We start from the raw sequence: 22,002 nt of genomic DNA on the forward strand, positions 1-22,002 counted from the left end.
ATTTCTGTTACGTTCTTGGATTTAGTTATAAAAATATATATGTAGCATGAAAATATAAAAATAACTTTTAGAAATGTGTTTTAAGTGTTAAAAATTATTAAAATCAATAGGTCAATCAACACACGTGTTTCGCGCGTATTTTCTCTATATTTAACAAGCAAAAAAATTTTTTTGTACAACTTTCTTTTAAAAATGTGTATATTTTTATTTTGTTTGGAAGTTATAGCTAAATTTCCCCAGCTTAGAAAATTAATTGTTTAAATAAAATAGTAGCCTAGTTCCGGCAGGGACTTGTGCTTTTTGCGCAGCGCTTACGCCCTTGTGGTAGGGCAGGCCCTCTGGTCAGGAAGTACAGCCACTTCTAAAAATCAAGTTGGGGGAGATTGCGGAATCGGTTGCAAAATGCAACGTAATGATTTTTTTTTCTGCCGAACTCTTTAGTTTACATTCTCTGTGTCTTTTAAACTCATAAAAGAAAAAATGCTGATAGTTCAAATCCAGTGTATAAAAATATTTAAGGGTCACTGTAGTGGGTTTTTGCGATAATTTTAGTTATAAATATTTAATTATTATTTTTGTAATCAACGCTGCATGTTCATTGTGAAAAATTGACTTTTTATCACGTACAAGACTATCTCAAGCTTGTCTTAATATTACTTGCCATCACTTTGTTAATCAATGAATAATTAATCTTCAAATAAATCAAGCACAATTTACTAAAATAACCTGGAACTTAATGAACCTACTAGGTAATAAGATATAACTCGTAAATATGTACATTTTTTAATTATAAATTGTTATTTACGGGCCTTCCTCAACAACTAAAGACTTTAAGCGCTCTAAAAAGCGTTTATTGAAAAATTATCAATTTACGTGTTTTTTTTATCACTATCACATCCATCATTTATATATTATTCATAAGGCCGTGTCAAGTCAGAAGTCAATACGAAAACTTTCGAGTTACTTAATCTTACTTAATCTCATGATAAGGATTGAAATCACTAGGATAGTCAATTTTTCTATAAGTCAAACTTGTTGTCAATTGATCAGTTAATCGTTCACTAAATTAGTTTGTCAATTGGTTCACTCCGGTAGTCAGTAGTTCAAAGTCAATTGTTGGGCGATTGTTAAGTAGTTCAATTTCAACAATCGGCCAGCCAATTCAAACGTTTAGCGAGTCAATAGTTCACAGTAAGTCAATTACTAAGACGTTAAGCGCATCAGGACGGAAGGAAAGTCGATTGATTCTGTTGATAAGTCAATTTTTCCGTCAATTCGTTATTCATTTAGACGTTTAATAGATTAAGTAGGTCTTTAAATATCCAGTCAATAAATCAATTAGTCTGTCACGAGTCAGTCGGTTCTGTGTGTCGGTCAATTGTTTAGTAAGTCTATCGGTTCAAAAAAAAAATTAAGTCTGATACTTAAATGGTAAATCAAGGGATTCAATAAGTCGTTCAATTGTCCACTAAGTCAATCGTTCCGTCATTCAATCACTTAGTTCATATATTAGTCAGTCGAACTGTCAGTGAACAAATCAATTGTTTGGTCAATACTCAATAATTATGACTGAATTAACAAGAACGTTCAGTTGTTCAGTGAGTAAGTCAATTAGTCGGTTGATTAATCAAAAATACTTGAGCGGTTTAGTAAAAAATCCATTCGTTCGGATAATCCCTCATATTCCCGGTTCAGGAAGGCAAATGAATCGTTCAGTCTATCATTCAGAAGGTAAAGTCAATAGGTCTATCAGTCACATAGTTCAAAAGTCAATAGTTTCAATAGATTAGTTATTCACTGAATCGTTTAATTTGTCATACGGCTCAATCAGTACAGAAAGAGAGTCGTTTATAACTTGCCCGAAGGGTTGTCATATAAAATTGACCTTAACGCGTGTGCGTTTGTGTGTGTAAGAGAGTCAGAGTATGATAATAAATAAGAGTATCCTGTACGCCTTGAGAACCTTCCTGAATTCCAATGTGTGTGTGTGTTGTTTTTTTTTCTGTTCGATGTTTGTTATTTAATTTCGAATTTGTTTTAATTCCATAATCTAAAACTTTTTCAACAATCTCGATAACGCTTATCTCAAAACTGGAAGTTCCAGTCATGAAAGCGCGATTAGTGGACCGATAAGGAAAGTCGTGTCCACCTCTCAAAGGGATTTTTACGACAAATAGTCATAACGATTGAGCTCTGCTATTAAGCACACGCCTAAATACTGATCGTAAATTAATTTTAACAAACAATTTTTTTTAAAAGAATTGCATGCTTTTTTTATGCTTGTATGTGTTTTGTGACCGTTAGTACGGTCTGATGTGACGTTGGTTTTAGAAAAACATTTTCTTTATCCTACCAACGTTTCGATCGTTGTGTGGTGATTAGTGACCGTTAATCGATATTTATTTAGAAATCGTGAGATGCGGTCTGATGTGATGTAGGTTTCAGAAAAACAATTTCTTTATCGTGCTACGTTTCGATCTTTATTGAGATATGAGTCTTTATGAGACGTTGGCACGATAAAGAAAATGTTTTTCTGAAACCTACATCACACCAGACCGCATCTCACAATTTCTAAATAAAGTTTCGATCTTTATTGAGATCATCTTCAGAGCTCAAAGTGTTTGTTTTCTATGTAGATGTGTCATTCTTGTCTGACGTGACACGACTTCAAATAATCATTTATAATTGATATCTACGCTTATAATGACGTCACCCTCATCGTGGAATGAATCATCTTTAAGGCAAAAAATTCAAAAAAATTAAAAAGTGTTTTGATAACAAATAGTATTTTTAGTCCTGATCAGTATAATAAAATATCCCTTAATTAAAGAATTGTATGAGTCAAAATTGCTGCCAGTGTTAAAGAACAAAATAAGAACTGAAACGAACAGTAATAATCATTAGTAATTTTTCCTAAAGACACATTGTTCATCACGTTTAAAAATATTTATAATCAGGTTGATAGAGATACGCGGTGCTTATGTGCAGTTAGATTGAAAATACGATGAGACAACAATAGTCGACATTGCCATTGAAATGACCCCAGTATTATTTTTTTGATGTATACTATTATTTTCTGTTTACCAATCGATTTATGACTTTAGAAAAACTACGCGCTTAAATATTTTAAGAATCATAACTTAGAACACACCATGGCATAATCGAATATGAATGGTGAAATAATAAAGACAAAAAACCGGACACTTGTATTTATTTGTTTATTTTCTATAATAATCAGGTATAAAGATTAATAGATTAGTTGACTTAAAACGCAAACACATCAATAGTTTGTTGCTTACCTTTATAGTGTGTTACCCTTTCCAGAGTCAACTTGTCGAGTGAGTTAATTGTGTTTTTTAAATGGTTTTCTTTAATGAAACAAAAATTATAGTAAAAAAAATTTTTCTTAAAAGCAGGGTTTTAAGTCGAGAACTAGCCCATGCAGATGTTTTGTCCAACGACGGTTCATAGCCCGAGTATTGGGTGTGCTGTGTTGTACCATATACGATGGTATACTATGGTTTAGGGCTACGGGAAGTCTCGACGGATGAGAAGGTGACGATCGACCGCGAGTTCGATGGGTAGAGACGATTTTATTGGAACCGTCATGATAACCCCAAACCATCCTTAGCGTAATGGTAAGGTCTAAAAACAGTCATGAAAAGGTTTCGTCCCCCCATCAAGTGCTATTCTACTGGAGAGTAGAAACGAAGACTGTTCGTAAATCATCATGTCGCTCGGACACTTGAATGGTGGGCTGTATCTTCGCAGATGAGTGCCGGTTTGGTTTGTGGCAATCAGACCGTGTGTCGTGAGGACGTGGAGAACGCTTTGCTTCTTGTTCCATGCTTGAGTCTTTTAAAGGTTAGAGACAGTCAGCTATGGTGTGGGATGGAATGTTGGTCTATCCCTATACCGAATTAAGACTAGAGACAGTCAGCTGTTGTGTCGGGTGGAATCAACGTCAATGCCCATACCGAATTAAGACTAGAGACAGTCAGATATGGTGTGGGATGGAATGTTGGTCTATCCCTATACCGAAGTAAGACTAGGGACAGTCAGCTGTGGTGTGGGATGGAATGTTGGTCTATCCCTATACCGAATTAATACTAGAAACAGTCAGATATTGTGTGGGATGGAATCAACGTCCAGGCACATATCGAACTAAGACTAGAGATAGTCATCTATGGTGTGGGATACATCCAGGCCCATACCGAACTAAGACTAGAGACAGTCAGCTATGGTGTGGGATGGAATGTTGGTCTATCCCTATACCGAATTAATACTAGAAACAGTCAGATATTGTGTGGGATGGAATCAACGTCCAGGCACATATCGAACTAAGACTAGAGACAGTCAGCTATTGTGTGGGGTTGAATCATCTTCCAGGCCCATACCGAACTGAGACTAGAGACAGTCAGATATGGTGTGGGATGGAATCAACGTCCTGGCCCATACCGAACTGATGATCATACAGAATGGATTTTGGACTGTACTAATCACATTGAAGAAGTTCTTGAGCGTTTGTCCGATTCGTTTTATTTATTGGGGACAACTTCGATTAAAGGTATGATAATGCTCGACGACATGTAGCTCGAGTTGTCACTCATTACTTGGAGGATGTAGGGATTACCACAAGGAATCGGATAGTACGTTCTGACATGAATTCCGTAGAACAACTTATGGGACGGGTCAGACATCGTTCGCCGCCTCCAACAAGGGTTGAACTACTTCAAATAGCTCTTGTTGAAGAATGGGGTTCTGTTCACAAAACAAAAAATCACTTATTTAAGGCCCTCCGAAAGGTTACAGAATGTAATAGGTGTTATTAGTAGCAAAACTAAGTAATAAATTTTTAGTTAAATTTTAATCTATCACTAAATAATTAACCGGTATTTTGGTCAATTTTCTTTCAGACCATCATAATTGAATTTTTCCTTATAATTCATGAATTTCTAAAGTTGTACCTACAACAATTTCACCAGATCTAGTGAAGATACCAAGTCTAGTAGAATGCAATCAAATAAAATAATCAATAAAAAATAATTAACTCTTGATGTTTACCCGTATATTTTATAAATGATATTTGTTGTGAATTAAAATAACACAATTAAATTAATTATAATCTGGTCATTGCTATAGCAGCAGCTATTTATTGATATGACCTAAGCGATTTTAATATCAGGCGAAAATAGATAAGAATAAATGAGTAATTAATTTGAAAAAATCTGTTTTTGTTTTTAAAATATTTTTCGTTGGCAATGTGATGAGTTTTCTTCGTCTATTTAATAACTTATACGGGTTGAGTTTGTACCTAGGGCCTTTTAAGTTTTAAAAGAGTTTAAGATTTTAATTTTTAGTCTTGTCGGCGTGTTTATTGAATACGAGTTCCCTTTGAAGTTTTCCGTAATAGGCCCTGGCCTACCTGGAAAAACAGTTAATTTCGTAAAATTAAATCAGAGTAAAAATTTTAAGTCAAGTTTGGGAAGAACAACCCTTTTCTTAAGGTAGGACGGTACGTACAGTCGGGTACGAAAAGCCCCTCCACTGACTGGGTGCCCCCCCGGTATCGACCACGTGGTACTGTGAATTGTGCGTAGTTCTTGGATGCCGGTATTGCTATTTGGTGGGGGGCCCTGCATCAAACATTAGCCCGTCTTGTAGAAGTGTCGTCGTGCTTCGAGTGGATACTTCATTGTTGACTTAGTTGTACATAAAGAAGCTTTTACACCCATACAAAAAAAGGAGTTTTGATTTTTTTTTATTGACGACAACAAAGAGACAAGGATGGCATGTTGAACCTTGCCGGTGAGGAGTTGTCTGTCGGTTTAGCTTCTCGGATGGAATTATTTTTTGGTAAGTTTAACACTAATCTCTTTTTATTTACATTTTACATCTATGTTAATTGACTAGGTGAAGGTCATATAAGTCGACCTAGTCCTCCAACTTCCTGTACAAATAATGCACGCTGAATCCTGTTACAATATAAATTTAAAACCACAAAGCATGTTTATCATTAAAAAAACCCAGAAATGACAGTTCTAAGCTCAAAAACTTCAAAAACAGTAGTACATGTTTACAAAATACATTTTTTTAAACTGCATATATGATCAAGTAATTATCGTAGAACTAGAACCGTGATTAAGGTCAATACTGTTGAATATTTTGAAATTTACTCTCGACCAGAATGTAACAGCGAGAATGGGCGGACCGGTGATTATCAATTTGATCAAATTGGCCGTTTTACAAGAGTACAATCCCTTTTATTAAAGGGAACATGCGGAATGCCAGCACACGTAATTCCACGGTAGCGGATGGGCAGTCAGGGGTAAAGTGGTTAAAAAAAAATCTTGATATTTTTAGGCCTTTTATGCTTGCACACGCACGACCTTGCATATAGCATAGACAAAACAAATTTATTTTGAATAGATTTTTTAGGAAGTTGACAATTTGCGTACAGTCGTCAGGTGTCCTTAAATGGTTGGAGATTGTCTATAATGTATTTGTTCATTTAAACCAGTTTCCTTCCGGTCAGTTGTACCGATGGTACTTACCAACCCGGCTATTCCGGGAGAGCAATTATTCGTTAATTAATTATTTGATGGACGTCAGGACGTTAAAATGACCTTTGTTACAAGGTTAATATTTTTTTTGTAACTTGTACTGAAAAACCTTAATTAAACATTTAAAACGTTTGTATTAGGTTATTAAGTCAATTAACAATTAATTTGAAACAGTTTCATCATATAGATCAATTTATAAATTTATACTTTTGACCCCATTAATACTCCTCTACAGCCTTATTATAGATCAGTAATAAATATTAACAAACTTATAAACCAAAAAACATTATAAATTGTTTTTAGTAAAATTTTAAAGTAATTCTCTAATTATTTACAAACAATATTGAGTACTCCATATATCAAATAGAATGGATGCAATGTATATAGTGTGAATGTATTTATTTGTGTGAATGCGTGTTGAATGTGTTGTAATATTTCGCATGCCTGGGCTGAAATTACCAAGCTGTCGGATGCTCATTAAGGTCTTAGGTCTAAAAACATATAAATATTGAAAAAACTATATATAATTTTTTTTCCAATACATTATTTACTTTCCCAAAACAGTTGTTATTATTAAGTATTGAACATGTTTCTTTTTTCTTGGTAGTAATAAACAATTTAACGGGAATGGGCGCTGGTCGTCCGGACGTGAAATGTTCCTTGATGTTATCCTTTAGATCAATATTTATTGGCGAACAACTACACTGATAAATAAGATATTTAATGCGAATTGTTTTCGTAAAATATAACAAAATAACAAATACCTCCTTAAATTATTTATTTATTAAAAAACTAGCTCATAAATCAGGTAAATTATATTTCTTTAAATAAGAATACATTTTTAATTTTAACAAAAATTACAAAATAGGTTAAAATATTTTTTTTAAATAAAACTAAGTTGAAATTTATTAATTACTCTCTAAAAAAAATGAATAATTTTTTTGGGGTAAATAACAAATCTCAACTTGTTTGCCTTGCAGCCTATGATTTTTTTTCAAAAACACAAAAAAAATGTTCATAACTTTGATAAAAGACCACCGATCCGCATGAAACTTTGCAGGTGTTTAAAAACCCCTTTAAATTGCACCTAATGGCATAAATTTGGCTTCCATAAATAAACTGAAATTAGAGATATAAAATAAAACGTTCAGGTAGTTTTTGTTGATTTCATCCTTAATTTTTTCACTTATCATAACATCATCTAAATTTTATCGATATAATCCCAAAGATAAGTCATCTCCCTTTCCAACTTTTGTAATAATTATATGTATTTAGCAGTCATAATGGAACGTACTAATTATTTTAATTAATTATACTTTTTATCTAAGATCTTGGTTGAGTTGAAAAAGGGTGTGTCACGAGCGGGATTCGAACCTTCCCAAAAAGAGGAAAATTCAAAATGTGGTTGAGATGAGGAGGGTCAGAGTGGATCGTAGCCATGACGTAGGGCAACGGCATAGTGGCCGAAGGTGTTGGGTTCGAATCCCGCTCGTGACACTGGTTGCGGTAAAATTGAACATCAACTTCAGGATAAAATCCTGAGAAATTATGAATCTTTAAGAGGAAAACCGGACATCAGAAAAAAATAGTTCAGACGAATCGTTTTATTTTATTTTATTGCTTTAAAAATTTCAGAAGTTTAAAGAGTGCTTAAATCGAATTTGAATAGCTTTTTTCAAAATAAAATTTTTCGGATCTAGTTTGCTGAAAGTTGCTGTTGTTGATGATTTATATAGTTCAAATCAGAAAATTTTGTATATGTTCCTACTTCGCACATGTACAGCTTTGAGCCTATTACTTCTCGCAGCCCATTGGCAGTTCCATATTTTGGGCTTTACAATGAATTACCGGTCGAAAATCACCCATCCTGGGTGTTGGCAATCTCATGTCAGACGTCGATCCTATACGTCCACCCATCGAAGTTGAGCTTGAACAACGCACAGTTCCTAAAATCCAAACCCAATCTTAAATACATAATTTTTTTATTTACATAGCATTCATTCAATTAGGCAGTGCTCTTCCTCTATTATCCTTTACGCATATTAAATAGCTAACCTAATTTCAGGGTCGGTGGAGAACTCAATATTCTCTCGCTAATAAATACATTCACTCTCAACACATAAGGACACAAAATTACTATATATAATAAAACAATACTGTTTCCTCCAAGAATCGGAACAGGGGACCCTGGTACTCTGGCTTTCGTGCTCAAGTACATTTTTCATATCGGGTGACGTTACTACGCGCTCTCTATATAGAGCCAAGGAATTGCACCATTCAATTAGGTGGGACATATCGACAACCCTTCTCCGCGTGCCGGACTCGTACGCGGGTTCAGGTAAACCTCGCATTGCCTATCCTTAATCGGTTGAGGATGAAAGCGTCTTGGGATCCTTTATTTTATTTTTTTATCCCAAGTGAAAAAAAATCTGATATATAACCTTGCAATACATGCGCAACAAAGGCAGAAAAATATATTTTCGAAAATTAATTAAATTACCTAAAATATTTTTCTTCTCTTGAAGGCTTTCTATTGGCAAGAACTGTCGGACACTTATATAATATAATTTAGATCTAGTATCACCAAAAAAAGTTTTATTAATATTAAAACCGGTGATCCCGCCCCTTGATAGTCAAAATACTTTTTTTATCATATAATTTTATTTTTAATACGTCCGATAGTACGAAGGTCAATATTTATCAACGAATAAATTGTACACTTAACAACAATAATAATTATTTAAATTGGACTATTTGTAGATAATGAGATTATTTTTTTGTTGAAAATATTTGGTATAATTATTCTAGAAATAGTTAATTAAATAATATTTTTTCCCAAAACGGCTAATAAAAAATGGTGGTCATTGAAAAGGTCATTATCACATTTCTTAAATTGTTAAAGGTATTCATTGTCAGAGTGTAAAATTATTTTAGTTATTGTAGAGGGTCAATATTTATTAAATAAACCTATGCAATTTTACAACATTATTTTTGCTATTTTTTAAAAGCATATTTATGCTTTAAATAACTCCTTCGTGGGGTAAAACATGTTTAAAGTGGTGTTTGATTTTTGCCATTTTAAGGGACGATACGAGCAAAAAAGCAATTAACATTTTGTTAAATTAGATATATCAAAATTTATGACTGAGTTAGATGTTATCATTTTGCCAAAACTGATAAAATACAGTTTATTCTAAATTTCCTACTCGTTTTTTTTTTTTTTTTTTATGGTTACTACTTTGGGGGAGGGGAGTTGGAATTTCTTGTTTCAAATAAGAGTTTTGCTATTTTTAAAAGCATATTTATGCTTAAAACAACTGGCCTTCCAAGGGAAAAACGGGTTTAAAGTGGTGTTTGATTTTTTTTTGCAATTTTAAGCGATGTACCGAGCAAAACATTAAAAATTAACTATTTAAAATTTGAACATTTGCATTGACATGTTATAAATAAATAAATGATAATAATATACTTTATTGCAAAAAAAGAAAAGTTATAAACATTACATAATATATAATTTAATGTAAAATTATGGCATGGAGGGTCTGTCTGCCGTATCTTATAAATGATTTTTCTCAAAAATTTTTCTGAAAAAAAAATAACCTCAGCTCCATTAAAGCAGGCCAATTAAAATATTAGAATTTTTAATTTGTGTAGAAGGTACATATTTATTGTAAGAAAATTGTGTACTTAACAACAGTAATGATTAAATATTTAAAGATATATGTTTATTTTGTGATACCTCCTTAAAATTGGCCGATAAAAGGTTTAATTTTTAAATTAAAATCGATATTGAACACGTTTGTTAATAATCTATTAATAATTGTAAGGGAAATTTATATTATTTTAGGCATGAAATGACCTTAGGTGTTATTGAAGTTCAATAATAATTTAATGAATAGTACATTTAACAACAAAAATTCATCGATAAATTTTAATGCAATTATAAGCTCGCGCCATGCCAACAGAACATTCTTCAGTTGTTGAGGCAGGTCAGTAACAATTATCAATATAATGCTACAAGAATAACTTTTTTCCCGCATAAAGGAGATAAGGCGGCTACAGTGCAGATAGGGACGAAATTGTTCTCTAGATTCCAGACGGCAACGCCAATTTAAAAATAAATACAGTCGCGCCCCGCTTTGCAAGGACGCCGGAGGAAAACAGGATCAACCGCCGGTGCCCGGCGGAAATGTAATTTTCGAATCGTTCAACGGTGACGTTTTCGACGATTTGATATTAAATTTATTTTGAAGACCGGTTCGACCGGAAACATGTTCCAACCTGTTCGTTTTGTAAATGTTGAGATCAAAAGTCAAATCCTTCTGTTAGGTACGAACATCATTTCTAACACATCTAGTATCATTTTTATAAAATGTGAATTTTTAGTTTTACAATTATTATAGGAATATTTATCAGGAATAAAAATGACCTTAGCTGTCTGATATATGAGGACAATATTTATTAACAAATGGATTCACTTAACACGGCTAATATGCATAGAGCATAAAGCCATTAAAAAAAAAAAAAGTCAGGATTAACGAACTTAGCTTTTACATAAATGTCAATGTGTATAATAACGGCATTTAGTCAAAAATATTGTAGACAGAACTATTTCCCCCCCCTCGTTTTGTTCAACTATTAGTAAATATAAATACCCTACGCCAACAAGAATCCCATTGCAGTTCGAATGTAATTGGGCCGGCAATTAAAAAAAGGCTAATTGTCTCGAAGGAAATTACTTCCGGCCGCCGAGAACGAGCCTTTGTTGTTTATTACGTTTAATTATTTCATTAAATACCGTGGGACTTTACAGAAAAATAACGCCGAGTGCACACAAACCAAACACACACTAACCATCTCTCAGATATCTTTATTTATCTTTTCTATCCAGTCTCCCTTTAGCACACACTGTCTATGTACATCTACGTAACCTCTCTCTGTCTCTCGTTTTCCCTCTCCCTCACTCTTTTTTTCTCTCACTCTTTCTCTCTCTCACTCTCTCTCTCTCTATATATCTATCTATCTATCTCTCTCTCTCTCTCTCTCTCTCTCTCTCTCTCTCTCTCTCTCTCTCGCTTTCTTTTTCTGTTTCTAGTTTTCTCTCTTTCTCTCTCTCTCTCACTCTCTCTCTCTCGCTTTATTTTTCTGTCTCTAGTTTTCTCTCTCACTCTCTCTCTCTCTCTCTCTCTCTCTCTCTCACACACACACACACACACACACACAACACAACACAACACAACACAACACATCTCTTTAGCTCTCAAGTTGCGAGCTTTTATAAATAAAAATTTCAATTCAATCTATGTATCCTCTATCACTTTCTTTCTCTCTCTCTCTCTCTCTCTCTCTCTCTCTCTCTCTCTCTCTTTCTCTCTCTCTTTCTCTCTCTCTTTCTCTTTCTCTCTCTCTCACTCTAACACACACACACACACACACACACACACACTAGCTCTCAATTTGCCAGGTTTTATAAGTGTTCAATTCGATACCAATTATCTTATCTGTTTATGTATCCTCTCTCTTTATTTCTTTCTCTCTATCTCTCTCTCTCTTTCTCTCACTCACTCACTCACTCACTCACTCATATCTCTAGCTCTCATTTTGCGAGCTTTTATAAATAAAATTTTCAATTAAAATTACAATTATCTGTCTATCTATATATCCTATCTCTCTTTCTATCTGTCTATATATCTTTATATATCTATCTACCTACATCTATGTATCCTCACTCACACACACTCTCTCTCTCTCTCTCCTCTCTCTCTTTCTGTATCTATCTCTATATGCACTCTCTCTCGTCTTTCACATCTCTTTATTTCGTCCTTTGAAAGTTAACATTTAAGGAACAAATAAATTTCCTTTGCGATTGCGTGAGTCATTATATCCTGTTTACTTGACAGTTCCCTTATCAGCAAACTTTATTTTACCGGGTGGAACTTAAAGTACTAAGTGTTTTTCTCTCCTCCAGCTATTGATTGACGTTTTAACTTCTTTATGTCGTTTTGTTCCATGAATTGGCATGGTAGGGTTTGATTATGATTTTTTTTTTTCTTTGACATAGTTTACATTAGTTTGTTTTTCTGTTTGACGTGGAATTTGAAAGAAGTAAACAGGCTAGTTTGTACAATCGCAGCCGGTTTTACAATGGCATCAGTGTAAATAAAGTAGGGTGTCGTTTGTAAATAAGAACCGTACGCTCTTTTAGCTAAGCTTGCATTTCTTATTCTTTCCAGGATTGCCAGATGTTTAAATTCTTCCGTTCTGCGTGCTATTTAGACATTTCGTAAATATAAATAAGGAATTCGATCAGAAATTTTCAATCCTTCTCTAGACAAAAAAAGTCTGTTTTTGTTTTGTTTTTATTAATAGCATGAACATTCGTTAATGAATAATCAGACGGAGCAGATAGCAAGTCCTAGTGGAACAAATTGTACCGAGTTAGTTAATACGAGGAGGAAAATTATTCCATTTGGGTAAAGGCTACTTTTCCTGGTTCATTTTCATCGATAAAAAGCTTCTCAAATCAATCAAATGTTCTTTGGTTTACGTCCGTCCCGAAATAAGCCAAGTTTATTTAACTTTCTATACGATCTAAGCGAACTGATTATCTCGGACGATTTGAAAGCTATTTGCAATTTCTATCCACATCCAGTGGATTTCGATTAAACCTGATGATTAATAGAAAAAAAATGTTCTCCAATCTTTGTGATAACGCACTACATGTTAAGGATTATATTCTAATTAAAAGTTGCACAATAAAAATTGAGAGATAAAGTAATATTGATTATAGAAAAAAAAATCTTGTTTGGTATGACCGATACACTATATCGTTTGATGTATATATTTTTGATAGACAACTTACGTTTAATCTTTTCAAACAAAAGGATTTTTTTGTTCAACACTACGTCGATACTGTTGGACGATATCTCGTTGATAATTATGTGACTGTGTCAAAAGAGCATCTGCTCGGTCTTGGCCTTGGGTGATAACGTTCGTTCTGGCTACGCATTTTCCTATTTGTATTGTTTTTGCGGATAAATCGGGCCTTTTCTGGCCCAAAAATAAGGCAAGTTGTTATAAAACACCTCTAACCTACAATGAGGAACAACTGATTTAAGAAAAAATTGTCTGCCTTTTTCACTTTTATTGTTTTATAACAGATAACTGTTTCTTTATCGTATTTTCTAATTATTCAGAGGAGATGTTATAGTAAAGTGGTTCCTATATGAAAATCCCACGGTAAGACAATAAAGAGGCTTTCTGATAATAATAAATATTACCAGCCGAAAACCACAAATTCTGCTACCAATAAACTATTTTAAATTTGAATTAACAAACTAAAGTATCTTAAATTTTTTAAAGGGCGGTATTGAAATTTGAAGGGCGAAGGTGAAATTGAACCATTTTAAAATCACTTGACAGACTTGGGCCACTTGAAGGTCGAAACTGCACCACATTACCACACGAGAAAGACGAAATTGAACGACTTGAAGATCGGTCGAAACTGTACCGCATTAACACACATGAAAGACGAAATTGAACCACTTGAATATCGGTCGACACTGTACCACCTTACCACACATAAAAGACGAAATTGAATCACTTGAAGATCGGTCGAAACTACCACATTACCATAAATGAAAGACGAAATTGAACCACTTGACGATCGGTCGAAACTGTACCACATTACCACACATGAAAGACGAAATTGAACCACTTGACGATCGGTCGAAACTGTACCACATTACCACACATGAAAGACGAAATTTAACCACTTGAAGATCGGTCGAAACTGTACCACATTACCACACATGAAAGACGAAATTGAACCACTTGAAGATCGGTGGAAACTGTACCACATTAACACACATGAAAGACGACATTGAACCACTTGAAGATCGGTGGAAACTGTACCACATTACCACACATGAAAGACGAAATTGAACCACTTGAAGATCGGTGGAAACTGTACCACATTAACACACATGAAAGACGAAATTGAACCACTTGAAGATCGGTGGAAACTGTACCACATTACCACACATGAAAGACGAAATTGAACCACTTCAAGGTCGTGCGAAACTGTACCACATTACCATAAATGAAAGACGAAATTGAACCACTTGAAGATCGGTCGAAACTGTACCACATTAACACACATGAAAGACGACATTGAACCACTTGAAGATCGGTGGAAACTGTACCACATTACCACACATGAAAGACGAAATTGAACCACTTCAAGGTCGTGCGAAACTGTACCACCTTACCACACGAGAAAGATAGACGATACTGAACCGCATTAAATCATGAAAGACGGTATAAAACCACTCCAAGAACAAATTGACCCACATTAACACTTGATATTGAACCACTTGAAGATCGAAACAAAAAAAAAGTATATGGAACACTTAAAGAACGAAATCGATCCACGATAACACACACCTGACAGCAGGGATATTGAACCACTTAAAAAACGAAATTAGACCACATAAACACACATAAAAGAATGTATTGAACCACTTGAAGAACGAAACTGATCCACGTTAACCGAAAGTTCTACACAACGTTGAACCACTTAAAATACGAGAAATGAACCTGTTGTAATCAACTTGGACCATTTGATTCAAATTTCAACATTTAAATATACTATTTAAAAATGTAATTAAACCATAACACTTTAGCAATAGAAAATTAGTCTATAAACAATTTTATTAATAATTTGCTTGATGTTTCAGTTAGTTTTTTAATTCAAAGGCTTAATTGTAACGTCTGAAAATACTACAGCAGAAGGACGGCTTTTGGTAGATTTTTTTGTGAGTCGAATAACCAGTGTCTTAAGTGGTTATTGGTCTGCAAATTTTCAAGCTTCCCATTTGAAAACTGACCTCCCGTTCACCTTGAACGTTTTCAACAATTTTATACCCAAACCAGGATAGTTTAGGTCCTTGTCTTTTACGTCATTGGGTATTTCCACTTATTATAATAATCTTCCGGATGGCTCTTGGAATGATTTAATCCAGGTTAACTCGAAAACCGATCGATTTTTCATCGTCACTGGATGTCTCCTTTTCTTTACAGAAGAAAAAAAAAAGGCTGCGGCATTTATAGCCCGGCTTCTTTTATTGTGGCATTTCGGTCGATGGAAAAAGTTTGAATATAACAAATAATTGTCAATACGAGGGCGAAACAGCTGTCGTGATATAAAATGAAAATCCGTTTATCTTATCATTTTAATACCTATTGTGTTTTTGCCATATTCCTGTTTTAAAATAAGGAGGGGGAGGGTTTAAAAAAATGATTTATAGTGTTTTCCAACTCTCTGGATAACAGAGCAGCATTGTCTTGGCCGTGGCTTCGATTCGCATCGGGTAATCTGAACAAGGTAAACACTTTTTAAGCATCTTATTCTGTTAGACAAAAAAATAAATAATCAAATTCGTAAAAATTCATGCCTAGCTCTATACATTAAGACTCAAATGTAAACAACTGTCTAAATGTTGATCGTTCAACATTTGCACAAATTAACAAATTTTTGAAGGGTTTTTTAAACAAAAGAAAAGATCAGTGTGATTTTTGTTTTTATTGATTTGTATGGATCAACTGGTTTAGGATTAATCAAATTTTTAAACTTTAGTGTCTTGCGCGATGTCCTTTTTTAAGCTTGATTAAGGTCAACCCTGATATCGCCTGTATATTGCCAATCGATCAATTATCGCCACTTCAGTCTAAAATATATCCATTTACTTGCAATAACTATTTGACCATAGGCCGATTTTTTTTAAAAGCTTGAGGACCGAAATGAGCTTTACCGGTCTGACGAGGTCTGAAACTGTCTTTTAGAAATTTCACTAGGACTTGACGAGGAGCTAAAAAAGAAACTTGTCAAATTGCTAGGGGCCGCTCCCTGGATGCCGAGACAATCTTCCTTACCAAGAGAAGATAACTCAATGGGGAAACGGGTCATTTTGCATTCTTTTTTATGCAGCCATATGGAAACGTGTTTTTGCGCGAAATTGTTCAAAGACTTCTGGTTCGAAGATTTATATTATATAACATTCCTGGTTTTATATTACCTGTCGTGTTTTTACTAAATTATGACATATTAGTGTAAAAAAATATGTGGTAATAATGATTTAGATCCAATCCATTACTGTCATTTTAAAAAAAAATCCAGTAGAACCAGTTAACCATTCTTACAAAAATAATTTTTAAAGCAAAATATTAGTAAGAAACTCATTATAATCATGCTATTCTGTTGTCTTCATTAAAGTAAAGCTGAAATGCAAAATAAAAAAATTACAAAAATACTGTGAAATTTTTAATGTTTACATAACACTCTTTTGACCTATAAAAGCATAATTGGCAATGTGTTAAATAATAAATTAAGATTTTTTGTTTTTCATCTGCTCTCTAGCCCAAAATAGAATAAATAAATAAAAATAAAAGCCAATGGGTTTAATATTTATAAAAGGTTATTTTTAGAAACCAGTAGCACCAGTTTTTTTTTAAATTTACTGAATGTTTGCATTAGTTTTATTTTAAATAACGTAAATATTAATGTGTGGTGATTGGTGACCGTCAATCGATATTTATTTAGAAATCGTTAGATGCGGTCTGGTGTGATGTAGGTTTCAGAAAAACATTTTCTTTATCGTGCCAACGTTTCGATCTTTATTGAGATCATCTTCAGGGCCTGGGATTTACAAACANTTGTATAAATTCACTTTTCCACATCCAAAATGTAATTGTATTATGTAAACAATGTTTGTAAATCCCAGGCCCTGAAGATGATCTCAATAAAGATCGAAACGTAGGCACGATAAAGAAAATGCTTTTCTGAAACCTACATCACACCAGACCGCATCTCTCAATTTCTAAATAAGTAAATATTAATATGATAAATATAAATTTTCTTTCTAATTAGTTTTGTCGAACGCTATATATTACCATTATTTTTATTATTGAATGTTAATAGAGAAAGTTGATCGATATGTCCCACTAAATTGAAGGGTGAAACTCCTTTGGCTCTGTATAGAGAGCGTGTAGATATGAGAATCGTGCTTGAACGCACGAGTATCTGGGTCCCTGTGTTTCCCTATTTTTTAGGCCGTTTTATTGTATACTGATAGTTTTGTGTACCTAGCGTTTATGTATTTATTGGCGTGAATGTGTAGTGATGAAGGCATATTGAATACCCCATAGACTCTCGATTACAAAAAAAAAAAAAAAAAACCTGTAAAAGGTGATGGAGGATACGAGTACTCTGCCATAATTTATTGAATGGTATCTAAATAGGAAAGAATGTATTTAAATATGAGTCAGAGTATGAATTGGTTTCAGTGACTGCTTGTTGGGTGCTGAAGTGACCTAGGTGCTGAGATTGTAATCTATAATTTAATTTTCTAAAACGTTTTTCACTAGTTACTACATAACTACTGTTATAAACTAAATTATCAAAGCTTTCAATTTAAGAAAAAGTTAATTAGTTAATTAAGTTTTAACTGATGGTCCTGCTTTATAAAATAGTCTAATAAAACAGTACATAGTAGGGCTGAGTACAGTTTTTTCTTGTCTAGGAGTGTCAGTTGGATCGTTTGCCATATAGATTTTTGAGTATTTCATTTCTTTCGTTCCAGTTTTAGTCCAGGTTTTAGTCGGGAGTGTGTCCATGTAATCTCTGATTTTTGTTGATTTAACTTGATTCTCTGACACTGGATAGCCAGGGGCTCGATGGTTTCGTAGGTATCGTCTGCTACAGTGAAGGTTATTGTCTTTGGATAGGTCAGCCGTATAAAGTGTGTATAGTAGAAGACTGCTCGTTGTGCTCCCCTGTGGGACTCCTGCTCGGGCAGAAGTGGATCTTTGTTTGACCTGGAAATAACGATCGGTGTGATGCGACTTAAGGACGACCTTAACTAACGGCAGACCTGGATACTCCGGTCAAAACCGTGAGCTGTATTCTGAAACTACCAGGAACTACTACTTCAGCAACTACTGCTTAAAATAATAAATGCGAAAACAAATGAAAAGAAAATACATTTTAAAAACTATCAGGCATTGATTGTTTATTAAGCAACTTTTTGTTGCCTGATATAAATAATGGCTCGAAGCGATTATTCGTCATCGAACTTGGTTAATTATGGTGCTTAATAAAGAAGAGAGGGGCAACTGGTCATCGTTCCTCGGTTGGAAAAAGCGTTGCCACCTATTTACAGGCTACAATATCGACTCTGACCCAAATCACATTTCTATTGATTTCCGACCTTATCTGATTGATCGGCCTATCGACTGATTGATTGATAAGGACAAACAAGTCGTAACCGCTTTGCAAATCAATCCAATCTGCCGGCGAGAGATTTAAATCTCCGGTCAATTAAATGCCGTCACGATAATTGTCACTGTTTAATTGAATGCGGAAATGTTTTTGCCTTCGGTTTAAAAAAAAAAAAATTAAAAATCAAAAATTAATAAACAATACCCGATATATGAATTGGATTTGCAAAGTTTTAAGTCCTTTCCGGGAAAATTATATAAATCAAGTATCAAGCTGTGAACTTTTACTGTAAATTTTTGAAAACGAAGAAGAAAAAAGATTTAGATACATTTTGACTTAGGTGAAAGTATTTTATCTTATTAAATCGGAAAAACTAATATGTCCTTGTTCACTTTCTGTGCCTAAATTAGGATATTTTTATAAACCTATAGCTATATCTAGAGTATACATCTGAATAAGTATATCTATAAGTGCAACTATATACACAAGTAGGAATACAACAGATCTACTCAGGTCGAGGAGCAGAAGGCCTTGAGGCCGCCACATTTATCCCTATCCTCCTGTATATTTAAGTACATATACATGCACATATGCGTGGAGACATCTAAATAGGTATACATGTATACATGTTCATCGGGTATATACATCCATTTAGGTATATCTGATGTATCTAGGATCATCAATACTATACGCATCAGCTTAAGTAAAATTGTGTACAGCTACATAAGTATATCTGGGGTACATGGGTACATACAGTTAACATATACATATGTTGTATATATTTAAATAAGGAAAATGGTGTCTATCCCTTTAACATAACGTGTATCTGGTGTACTTGGGTTCATATATGTTGTGTATCTACGTATATATCGATTTAGATATTACCAGATCTACAAGGTACATGTATTGTGAACATCTTCATAGGTTCAACTGGTGTACACATTAATATAGGTATACCTGGTGTATCTAGGTTCATCTGTACTGTACACATCAGCTTAAGTAAAATTGTATACATATATGTGTATATACGTACATAGGTATATTATTGTATACAGCTACGTAAGTACATCTGGTTACCATGGTTTTTTTTTCCTTGGCTTTGCATCAACGCATCGGCCATGCGTTTTCCTTCGGCGTCGCCGCAGTTATAGAATTTACTATGTTTCTTTCACTACATGTTGTTGTCTTTTATATTTTTATGTCATTCTTTTTTATAAAGGTCATTAAACTGTCAAATACTGGAATATTTTTAGTGTCGCTCAATATAGTTGCTATATTTGTTGGGAACGCTACTCCGTGCTTTCTTAAATTCTCATATAATTCCTCTCTACCTTTGTTTCTGCTGTGGCATGTTAATATGACATGTTCCGGGTCGGCATATGTTTCTCCGTCACAGTCGCAATTTGCGTTTTCTACCTAGATATTTTTGCTAGATGGTGCGGAAGTTGGTTAAGTCTAAGTCTGATAATGGTAGTGAAAGAGTTCCTTGGTCTAGTAAGTCTATGGAACCATGGCTTGTAGGGAATGGCGGGTTGTATTCTTGCATAGTATTTCCCTTTAATTCGTTTGGATCGGCGTATTCTTTTTGCCAATTCTGTTTGGCCATTTTATTTATATGTTTTGATATCGCATGTTGTTATTAATTTAAATGGGCTCCCATTTTTTGCAGCACCTTTTGCCAATAGGTCTACTTCCTTGTTGTATTTATTTATATCGTGTGCTTTGACCCATATGAAGTGAACTTCTACTTCGCTTTTCCTCAATTCGGCAATTACCTCTCGTATTTCCTCTATCAGTGAGTTTTCGTCAGTTTTAGCCTGTTCTAAAGCCGTTAGTACGCTAAGGCTGTCTGGTACGATGGCTGCGTCGTCGTGTGTTAGATTTTCTGCTAGATACTTAAGAGCTTGTAGTATGGCAATGCTCTCTGCCGAATAGATGGTGGTTATTTCCGAAAGCTTCCATTTATGGGATACTGTGCCTTCTGTTGTCATTATTGCTGCGCCCGTTCCTTTGTCTGACTTTGACCCATCTGTGCACACAACTTTGGTAACGCTGCAGTTGCCTGTCTCGTAGCAGCATTTAATCGCGTCTGGCTTTCCTGTTAGGTGATTTGATTGGTTACCATCCCTAACCACCCCTTACCATGGTTATTACCATATATACTTAGGTACATGTATTCACCTCTTCATAGGTTTAACTTGTGTACACATTAATAAACGTATATCTGGTGTACATAGGTCAATTATATGCATCTACATAAGTAAAATGGTGTAAACATCTATAAAGGTATATTTTGAGAACATATATGCATGGGCATTATATAAATATATGGATAATATGTATGTCGCGTTTGATCGTGTGACTTTGGATCGTATATTGGCGTCCTTGAGCTTGAACTGCGGCTTTAGAAGTGCATAGTACTTGACGCCTCCCTAATGACGAATGATGTAATCAGCAGGATGACGTGTCTTGACTATTTTTTTATTATTTATTTCTGCGTCATTTCTATATACCGAGTAACGCTTTACACCTGATTCTGCCGTCGTCCTGTTTTTTTTAAAGACTCCCTTAGTGAGCAATTATTGTCGTTCGTCCCCTTTTATGTTCATCATTTAAATAGACCCAGATAGCAGTCTGGGTAAGCGGATACGTGTAAAATTATCGCATCACAAACCCCTCGTGTAAATTCTAATTGAGTCGAAACGCCCACGCGTTCTTCCTTTGAACACTTTGCCTCTCCCCGCGTCTCGAAAATTACATTGAAATCACGAATATGAACATGTGCTCGAGTTGGCAGGTGTTCATTAAATTTTATTCTGCATGGCATCATTGAAAAACATTGCGAATTAAAAATAAATTTGTTGTCCGCTTTTCCTAGCTACATAGCCGAAATATTTCAAACTCAGCCGTTTTGAAAATGAGATCAGTTATATAAACACATAATTCTACTCCCCGCACCTATTACCGACCAATTCATCATTTTATGAGTCACACCTGGTGATTTAAATCCGCATAAAATTCCAAACCTAAATATATTCATATATTTATTTAAAAATCGTGAGATGCGGTCTGGTGTGATGTAGGTTTCAGAAAAACATTTTCTTTATCGTGCCAACGTTTCGATCTTTATTGAGATCATCTTCAGGGCTCAAAGTGTTTGTC

At 34.3% G+C, this 22,002-nt stretch overlaps 1 protein-coding gene across 5 annotated transcripts in view; it reads left to right on the forward strand.

Annotated features, from left to right (window-relative positions):
- The window catches only part of LOC106666316 (protein FAM13A), an 81,407-nt gene that overhangs the window by 38,554 nt on the left and 20,851 nt on the right, over positions 1-22,002 (forward strand). Inside the window, exon 1 of one of the 5 annotated variants that reach the window (XM_014393402.2) lies at positions 5,599-5,856. The exons of 3 other annotated variants lie outside the window; for them this stretch is intronic. The gene's annotated coding sequence lies outside the window, so the exon portion shown is untranslated. Of the gene's footprint in view, positions 1-5,598; positions 5,857-15,783; positions 15,949-22,002 lie in introns of those variants that run through there. One more of the 5 variants, XM_014393403.2, reaches the window with a different exon arrangement.

The sequence above is a fragment of the Cimex lectularius genome, unplaced genomic scaffold (assembly GCF_000648675.2).
Source record: "Cimex lectularius strain Harlan isolate CLEC.00 unplaced genomic scaffold, Clec_2.1 scaffold236, whole genome shotgun sequence".
NCBI lineage: Eukaryota > Metazoa > Arthropoda > Insecta > Hemiptera > Cimicidae > Cimex > Cimex lectularius.